Raw genomic sequence first — 9,142 nt, 5'->3', positions numbered from 1 at the left:
TAGAAAGTTTGAAGGGGTGGTTCACGCGTCCAACCTCGGTAAAGTAAAACAAAGCAAAAGAATAGAAGCTTCATAGAAACTAAAAGCATCAAAAAAAGAGATCAATTAGTGGGCAACATACAGCAAGGACAAGAAGTTGAAGCTCTCAAAAAGAGATGGAGAAGCAGGTTTCTTAGAGATTCTTTTTGAGTTCAAGAAAGATCGAATCAAAGGAGGCATAGATTGTTCTCATGAAGGTAGTCAAGAAGAGCAAGGGAAGGGAATGGAAGCACGTAAATAAAGGGGGAAGAGCAAATATGGGAGAAAGGAAGTGTTCCTTCACTCGTGCTCCCCTTAGTCCAAAGCTTTGGCATTCGTACTTCCGCTCATAGTCTCGATAGGTTCAAGAGCGCATGCTACCTATTGTGGTCAAGTGTTTTTTTTTTGTATTCATATTTCATGTTCATCAAGTATATCATTTTCAGGTTTACAAGGTGTCCTTTGTATATCATGATTCTCATTGTGTTGAGCATCTTCTCTCATCGTTTTTTCACAACGAGTAGCCTTGTGCTGACCCAGCTCACCTCTCAAACATAAAACCCCCCCGACATCTTTGGTGAATCCGACGTGAAACGAGCTAGGGTGGGAAAATCTGGCAGAAGTTTGATGACAACATCTCAAGTAGAAATGATGCAGCAGCTAAAGCAATTATTGATGCTTTCTTGCAGCAACAGAGAGGCAAAACGGAAGGTTTAGGCCAAGCAGTTATATTACGAGGGTTTTCTCGGTCGGATGAAGCGAGACGAAGCAAGCAAAAGCGGACGAAGCATTGGTAAAGTTTATGCTGGAAGAGGTAATTTTGATCTGTACGATAGTGAAGGATATCTTGCATGCTACACCAATTAAGCAGATGATCGAGGATTTTGATCGGGTTATTAGCTCCAAATTACGTGATCAAATGCAAGAGCTTATTGATGTATACGAATAATTGGGGTAAAACTTGAAGAAGCAGTTGTACAAGTGGTTGATCAACATATAAACTTAGAATAGAGCAGATGACTCAACAAAACCAGGTTACTTTCAGTAAAGGTGATGGAGATCAATTGCAGACAATCAGCTATGATGAATTTTGAAAGGAGATTCATACAAGAAGTCAAGCTAAAGAAGATGCAGCTTTGCAAGTATCAGATTTAGCCCCAGAGGATCATGCTTCAGGTAACCTAACATGGGAAATAATCAATTCTATCTTAAAACCATTGGTGAAATTATTTCAAAAGCCTGCTCACAGCTGGGCTACTTCCATCATTGATTCTTGCACGGAAGCTACTTCCATCACGGATTCTGCACGGAGGTATGCAAATCAGCAAGAGGTGAAGAAAGGCCCTAGGAATGGTGTTGGACAAAGCAATGGTAGCTTTTGGAGGAGACGCAACAAGTTTTAATTGTGGAGAGTGGGTCACATACAGCCCGCAATGTGAAAGCCACCAAGGATGGGGGGAGACATGTATCCATTGCAAGAACAGGTGTCGAACTAGGTCAAATGATTATGGCATCGAAATTAAGGGAGATCGAAGGAACCATGGACCTGACCCCGAGAAAAGGGAAAGACAAAAGTGCTAAGTTAGTCACCTTGAGAAGGCATCAAAGTAGAGGAAACATTAGTGATGCCAGTTGGGAAGAGACCACAGAGATAAGGAAGGAAGAAGTGCCCCAGGACCTAGTAGAAGTAGAACCCAAGGCTCAGTTTCACACATGTCCATGCAATTCCACTGCACCTTTTCAAGGTTTCCGGAACAAACAAGTAAAAATAAATAAATATATCTAATACTTATTTACGGAAGGCAACAGGAAAAATACACCTCCTGGTGACACACCCCACCCTTGAAATACTGCAAGCGACCTCGCTTGCATGCCAATAATACATGCGGATATCTCCTGATATCACATATATTCTATGATGGGAATCCAAGATATACATGCTTCCGGAAATGTAGCGTTGGACGATTAAACAATCCCACCAACCTAGCTACGACACATATATCAAGCATAGAAGTCTTCTAGTGTACTCTTGAGCACAAACTTCTCTAGCTAAATTCTGTATGGAAAGAGTAGATACAATTGCTTAACTACTCTCTTGAGCATCATGAACCATGCTCTTGCCTTGCTGCAAAAAGGCTGCATCAAGTCACTATGGGTTCCATCTGAAAGGCTTCAAGATACAATTGCAATAGCTGAGGTGAATCAACCAATTCAGACTCTTCCATCCATTTGGCATCTAACGATGGATAGTTCTTGAACTTCACCAAATAGCGTCTTGCAACTTTTCCTCTAACCTTTCTTTCTTTATGTGCCAATATCTGTTCAGAAACAAGGATTTCATCCAATTCTTCCACTTCGGGTTGTTCCTCATCAAGCATATTCTCTGGCACATCACCAACAAAGGGCCTTAGAAGGCTGACATGAAAAGCATTATGTATTTTCCAGCCTTCTGGTAGCTTTAACCTGTAAGCTACATCGCTGATCTTTTCTGAAATCTGAAAAGGACCATAATATCGCATACTGAGCTTAGGAAACAAGCGTTCCTTGCCTTTCCTTTTCCTTAACCTGGCCTTTTCAAAGCGCAAAGTACCCAATCACCAAGTGAAAATACAAGTTCACGACGGTGACGATCAGCAGCTTTCTTTTGCTTAGCCTGAGTCTTCTCAAGAGCAATCTTTATCTTCCTGTATGTTTCATCCATATCTTGCACATACTTGTCTGCCCAAATATTTGTTGTTAGTCTGGCAAATGGGCGGAAATTTTGGGGGACTTCCACTATCTCAAATGGTGCCTTACCTGTTGACGTATGCACAGTGTTATTGTAAGCATATTCAAACCAATGGGAGATGGTGTTCCCAAGTTGCCTTGTGCTCTGAGACATAACATTTCAGTAGGTCCAAGACAGTAGAATTTGCCTCTTCTGACTGTCCATCAGTTTGCGGATGAAACGAAGAAGAGAACTTGAGTGTAGTGCCCATGTTCTCAAACAGCCTTCCAAAAAAGACTCGTCATACGTGGATCCCTGTCACTGACAATTGACTGAGGCATCCCATGATAAAGATATTGCTCATGAAATCTTGACCATGTGTTCTGGCTTTATCTTCTTCCTAACAAGAACGAAATGAGCCTGCTTACTGAACCACAAATGATAGTCCAAATCCCATCATTTCCTGTTTGCGTCCTTGGAAGAATCAAAGATAAAGCCATCCTATACTTTCCTTTCCATCACCTATCAGGGATCATGGCTGCAACACCCGGTTGCTTTTGTCTGTCAAATTTGACTTTTTTGGCATACTAAGCATGATCTTACAAATTGTCACATCTCTGACGCAGAGGCCAATAGAAGAATGCCTCAACCCCTTTCACTGTCGCATCAATTCCACGATGCCCAGCCATAAGGTGGAGCATGACTTTCCATCAAAATCTTTGGCCTAACTGTTTAGTAACGCATAACTTTCCATGCATCATGAGAAAGTCATTCTTAAGCATATAGTGCTCATGATGTTGCCCATCAACAAGCTGGTCATAGATCCTTGCAAAATCTGAATCTTCAGCATATTGTGTCTTCATTTCGTCTAGTTCACAATGGTACGGAATTGACACTGCTGAAATTTGGGGCTTTCGTGACAACGCATCAGCCACCACGTTCTTTTTCCCTTGCACATGCACAATCTGAAAATGGAACATTGACAAGATGTTTGCCCATCGCATGTGTTTCTCAAACAACTTCGTCTGTGTGAGAAAATATCGTAAGGTTTGATGATCCGTTTGGACAACAAAATCAGCCCCTAGCAGATAGTGTTTCCAACTAGTGAGAGCATGAATTACTGCCAGCAATTCTTTCTCATAGACTTGCAAGTTCCTTTCAGTCTTCAAAAGAATTCTGCTCTCATATGCGACTACTCGGCCATTCTGCATTAGAACTGCACCAAGACTATGGCCACACGCATCACATTGAACCACAAAAGGTTTAGAAAGATCTGGCAAAATAATTACCGGATCTGAAGTCAGCTTCTCTTTCAAGTGTTTGAACGCTAAAATTTCCTTGGCTGTCCACTTGAAAGTAACTCCTTTTCCTTGCAGTGCATGGAGTGGAGAAGCAATCTCAGCAAAATTTCGGATGAACCTCCTGTAATAGGAACATAAGCCTAGAAAGCTTTGAATGTCATGTACGGACTTCAAGTCTGGCCATGACCTAATTGCTTCCACTTTAGCGGGATCCATGCGTACCCCATCTTTTGAAACAATGTGCCCAAGGAAGTGAATCTCTTCCAAGAAGAATTCACTCTTCTTCGCATTAATGAGTAGCCTGTTCTTACGTAACTCATTGAAAACTGCAGTCAAGTGATCCCTATGCTCCTCTTCAGACTTCGAGTAGACAATCATGTCATCAAAGAAGGTACCCACGAAGTTTCTATGTGGTCTAAAAATTCTGTCCATCATTCTATTAAATGTGGCAGGAGCATTTGTGAGACCAAATGGCATGACAAGAAACTCATAGAGACCAAATGTTGTCCTGAACGCAGTCTTATGGACATCTTCTGGTCTAATGCGTATCTGATGATACCCGCTCTTTAGGTCTATTCTTGTAAACAATGACGCTCCCTCAAGCCGATCAAGAATGTCATCTATCCTCGGTATGGGGAACCATTCTTATTCAAGGCGCGATAGTCAATGCACATGCGCCATGAACCATCCTTCTTCTGCACTAAGAGTACAGGCGAACAAAAAGGGGATGAACTGGGCTGAATCAGCCCCTTCTCTAAAAGCTCGTTGACCTGACCCATAATCTCTTTCTGCTGGGCTGCACTAACCCTGTATGGTGGTCTATTCGGTGGACTAGAACCTGGCACAAGATCTATAGTATGATCCTCAAGTCTCTCAGGAGGTAACTCCCCTGGCAAAGAGTCCGAAAAACAATCATTGAAACCACTCAAAAAAGTTGACCTGTCTCTATCTAAGGTGGACAAATTAGATACAACTTGAGGTACTTCTTTTGCAAAGATCAAGTACGCAGAAAGATGATTCTTTATTACAGATGAAATAGCAAAAGCAGAAACAATTGGAACAGACTCGCCTTTAAGCTTTACATCAAGGACATGAGTCTTTCCTCTATGTACAAGGGTAATCTTTTTGTTGTAAGTATCCACCATAGCATGCAACCTGTAACACCATGGGATACCCAATAACACATCACAGCCCTCAAGCGGCATAATATGAAATTCTTCCGCATCCACATAGCTCTGAATGTGCAGACGAAGCTTTCCTAGAATGGGAGTAACAGGCTCTGAATGTCCTGGGCATGCCAAACCTGCTTCGCCTGTCATACCCATCTCCTCTGCACGAATGCCCAACTTTGATGCCAATTCTGGTGATATGAAATTTGCACGGGCTCCTGGATCAAAGAAAACCAGCACTGTCTGGTCTCTAACTTTGCCCCAAGCTCTGCACAGCTCCGTGGCATCTGTGTTTGGCTGATCTCCAACCAAATCTGGAACAAGTCCTGCACTCGGCTTTGGCTTCTTCCCTTTATGGTCTGACTTGTCATCCTTATCCTGTGACTTCTTCTGTGGGCACTCATTTGCAAAGTGTCCTTCCTGATCACAAATGTAGCATTTCTTGGCCTCCCTAAGAGCTTTCCTTTCTTGAAAAGTTTTGCCAGAAAAATGCCTTTTTTGTCCTTGTCCTCGTTCCGAAGAAGATTTAGACTGCTTCTTGGACGTATCAGCTTTTTCAGTGGAGGGCTTCTTTACAGGAGACTCAGAAGGCTTTGCTGCAACATTGCCCTTGGCTGAAAACTGTTTGCCTTGGGCCCCTTTCTTGTGGCTATTAAATCCATCGGAATCTCCCTTCGACAGATTGTTGGCCACTCTTGCATTCTCTATCAACTGAAACATATTCATGACAGTAGTCTTTGTGCAATAGTCCCTGATCTTCTTGGGCAATCCGCAACAGTACTTCTCAATTTGTTCTGACAATGGCACAAACCTGTAAGAGGTGACTGGCAACAGTGCGGCCCAAAACTATTTATTGTACTCTTCCAAGTTCGCACACTGTTTAGCATTCAACTCGTGCCATTCTGTCATCACATCCACTTCAAAAGTGTTTGTCAACCATGCAGGCGCAAAAAGCTGTTTGAATTGGACCCACGTTGTTGGGGCTTGACCTTGGTTCAACAATGCGGTCCACCATTGAAGCGCATTCCCTTTCAAGAAAGTGGCAACCTTGCGTATCTTTGAAGATTCCGTGAAGTTACCTCCAGCATAAGCTGCATCGAACTGCTGTATGAAGGTCAAAGCCTTTAATTGGTCCTCAGTTCCTCTGAAAGTTTCAAACTTCACTCCCTGCCCACCTTCCTTGTAATCCTTAGGCTGACTCAAAGGAGCCACATTATCATAAACAGGTGCCTCTAACAGTGGTGCTCCGTGAGTGTTCATTCCAACACTTGCATCAACTGTTTTCCCTGTCATATCTGCATTTTGTACGTATGGCTACGAAAAACCAGCCATACCAAATTGTGTTCCAGGCACTCGAAACTGGCCATAGGCACCCTGAAAACCTGGTTGGACACCCATGTTCGCGTACATAGGGTTACCCATGCCTGTTTGCATTGTCCCGAACACATTCCCTGGCATATAACCTGTGGAAGGTCCAGCCATAGCTTGAAACACTGAACCACCTCCAAAATAACCAGGATAAGTATTAGGTAATGGAAGGGTCTCACGCATAGCCTGTTCATTGCTCCCTTGACCATTCATAAACGGTTCCTGTCCAGCTAAAGCAAGTTGCTTTGGATCATTGGACACCGCTAGTTGCTCAACCACATGGGCTTTCCCTCGAGCATCATGAGTCCTCTGCGCATTGGAAATCTCCTTTTCCTGCAACGGCTCAGTCATGCCCTGTGTAGGAGGCTGAAAACCCTGTGTCGGAGCCTGTAAGAATTCCTGCATCCTTGGGTTGTTAGCCAACTGCTAAAACATGTCCATGCAGCAACGCAGTTGAGTTCTAAACAACCTGTCCTCTTCTTGAAGAGTTGAAGGAACTTTCTCCGTGCCATGTGAGGAAGATCCCTCTTCAGGTACTTGGTCTCTCTTCTCTGCCATAACGAAAAGCTCTGTGTTGCTTTCACCCACAACAATCCACGCTGCACCTTTTGAAGAAAAAGTGACTATCAAGTCAATGGAACCATATAACCGGCCTATACAACGTAGAGGGCGGTACTATTTCAATTACCTGTTAACTTTACACAGAACACTGAGAAGGGAAGAGAACACAGTTGCGTCCAGCGACTAGAATGTCACTGCGCACACGAGACCGACACCCTGTAGGCCCCAAAGACTGGCGCCCCTTTCGGTATTTCTTTAATTTAGAGAGCAGGAATTACAAAAAGAGAGTCCTTGGAAGATAACACCTGCATCCAGCTAGTACGCTCCAGATTCGGCAGAATTTCGGTAACATAACGGTACCGAAATTAATCCGAATCAGTTTCCAAGCTCAAGACTCTATCCCACTGGCGTTATCCCTCAGTTGGGAGCACAAAACAGTAAATTCCAGGTCGCTGTAAATTCTGGTTCAGTCCTGTTTTTGACCTGATTTGGGCACACGACGGTCCCTACACTCTTCCCTGCACCTTGGGCTTGGTGCCCCTTGATTCTGGAAGCATCCCGGGCACAAAACAGTCTCAAAACAGAGTAAAAACAGCAAGCAAACAGTGCTGAATTTACTGCGCAATCGAGAGGTTATCACCCTCTCGTGGACCTGCTTTGGGGCAGCAGCTACCTACACCGGTTCCTGTGCAAAGAGGCTCTTGCCTCAGCATGAAAGCATATTTCCCCACAGCTGTACATAGGTCAAATGAGAAGCCCACTAGTGGGGCATAACATGCTGTACGTAGGGGAGAAAGAGAGCAGTATGTAGCGTGCGGGGCATCACTCCCGTCACCATACTGTGCATAGAGGGCAAGGTAAGCATTCCATAGCTTCTGTACCTGCTACAATCCACCTGAGGCTAAAAATGGCGCCCCCTTTGTTGATATGCAGCTCGTTTTTGCCTCCCAGAGTGGCAAAATCGCTCACAGGCTGACACGTCGCCCAGTTTCCGAGTTTGGGCTTTCCCTGCTAAAAATATTTCAACTGGTGCGTCAGTTGACTTGGCAGCAGAGCAATAAAATGTTCCCCTTGTCATTCCAGAGCTAATGACGCGAACACGTTTTCCAATCAAAAATAGGAGTTCCCTAAATTTTAGGAGATGCTTCCATGGCGTCCCTATCGGTCTTCTGACCATCATTAAAGACTACCATTTGACCAACATCTACAATGTGGGTTAATTTACTGGCCCCTTTCAACTTATAAAGTTGCAGTGACTTGACGAGTGGCCCAAATTCCAGTTTGGCGCACAGGAGCTTCCATACTCATCAGAATTCAGTGCTAACTGGCCCGGGCAGTCCCTGTCTGACCGACCTAGATCTCCGATGTGAGAAACCCATTTGGCTGCAGCCGTTTCACACTGGCCATGCAATGTCCACTGCACCTTTTCAAGGGTTTCGGAACAAACAAGTAAAAATAAAATAAATATATCTAATACTTATTTACGGAAGGCAACAGGAAAAATACACCTCCTGGTGACAGAGAGAGAGAGAGAGAGAGAGAGAGAGAGAGAGAGAGCAGTGTGGGGTGGAACAGAGTGGCAAGAAGCAGCACTCCTTATTCTTTCAAGTATATAAAGAATAAGTGAGTAGGTTAGTAAGGTCGGTGGGTGGCGGACGCCAGACGTCCGTCTTGGGGAAAGGCACATACCGCTCGCTCACTTTACAGCTGCTCGCTCCTTTGCCTCAGAGCAGCTTCTACAACCACCGATGAGGATGCGCTTCCGTTGGCCTTTGTTCCAATGCTTCGGCCAAGGATCAAGAGAGCTCGGCATTGATCCTCAGTCTTGTAGCCGTTGAGACAGTTGATGTATGTCTTTGAGGTTCTAGACTCGTCATTGGTTGACACATGGAGTACATATTGTTACTTGGAATGTCAATGGCTTTGCATCACACTAGCATTAGTGGTCCCAGACACAATCTACTTCATAATGATTTGCGTTCTCATGTAGACCGAGATGTGGATATACTTCTTGTACA

The sequence above is a fragment of the Adiantum capillus-veneris genome, chromosome 16 (assembly GCF_014529385.1).
Source record: "Adiantum capillus-veneris isolate H3 chromosome 16, ASM1452938v2, whole genome shotgun sequence".
In the NCBI taxonomy this organism is placed as follows: Eukaryota; Viridiplantae; Streptophyta; class Polypodiopsida; order Polypodiales; family Pteridaceae; genus Adiantum; species Adiantum capillus-veneris.
This window is presented reverse-complemented; position numbering follows the sequence as displayed.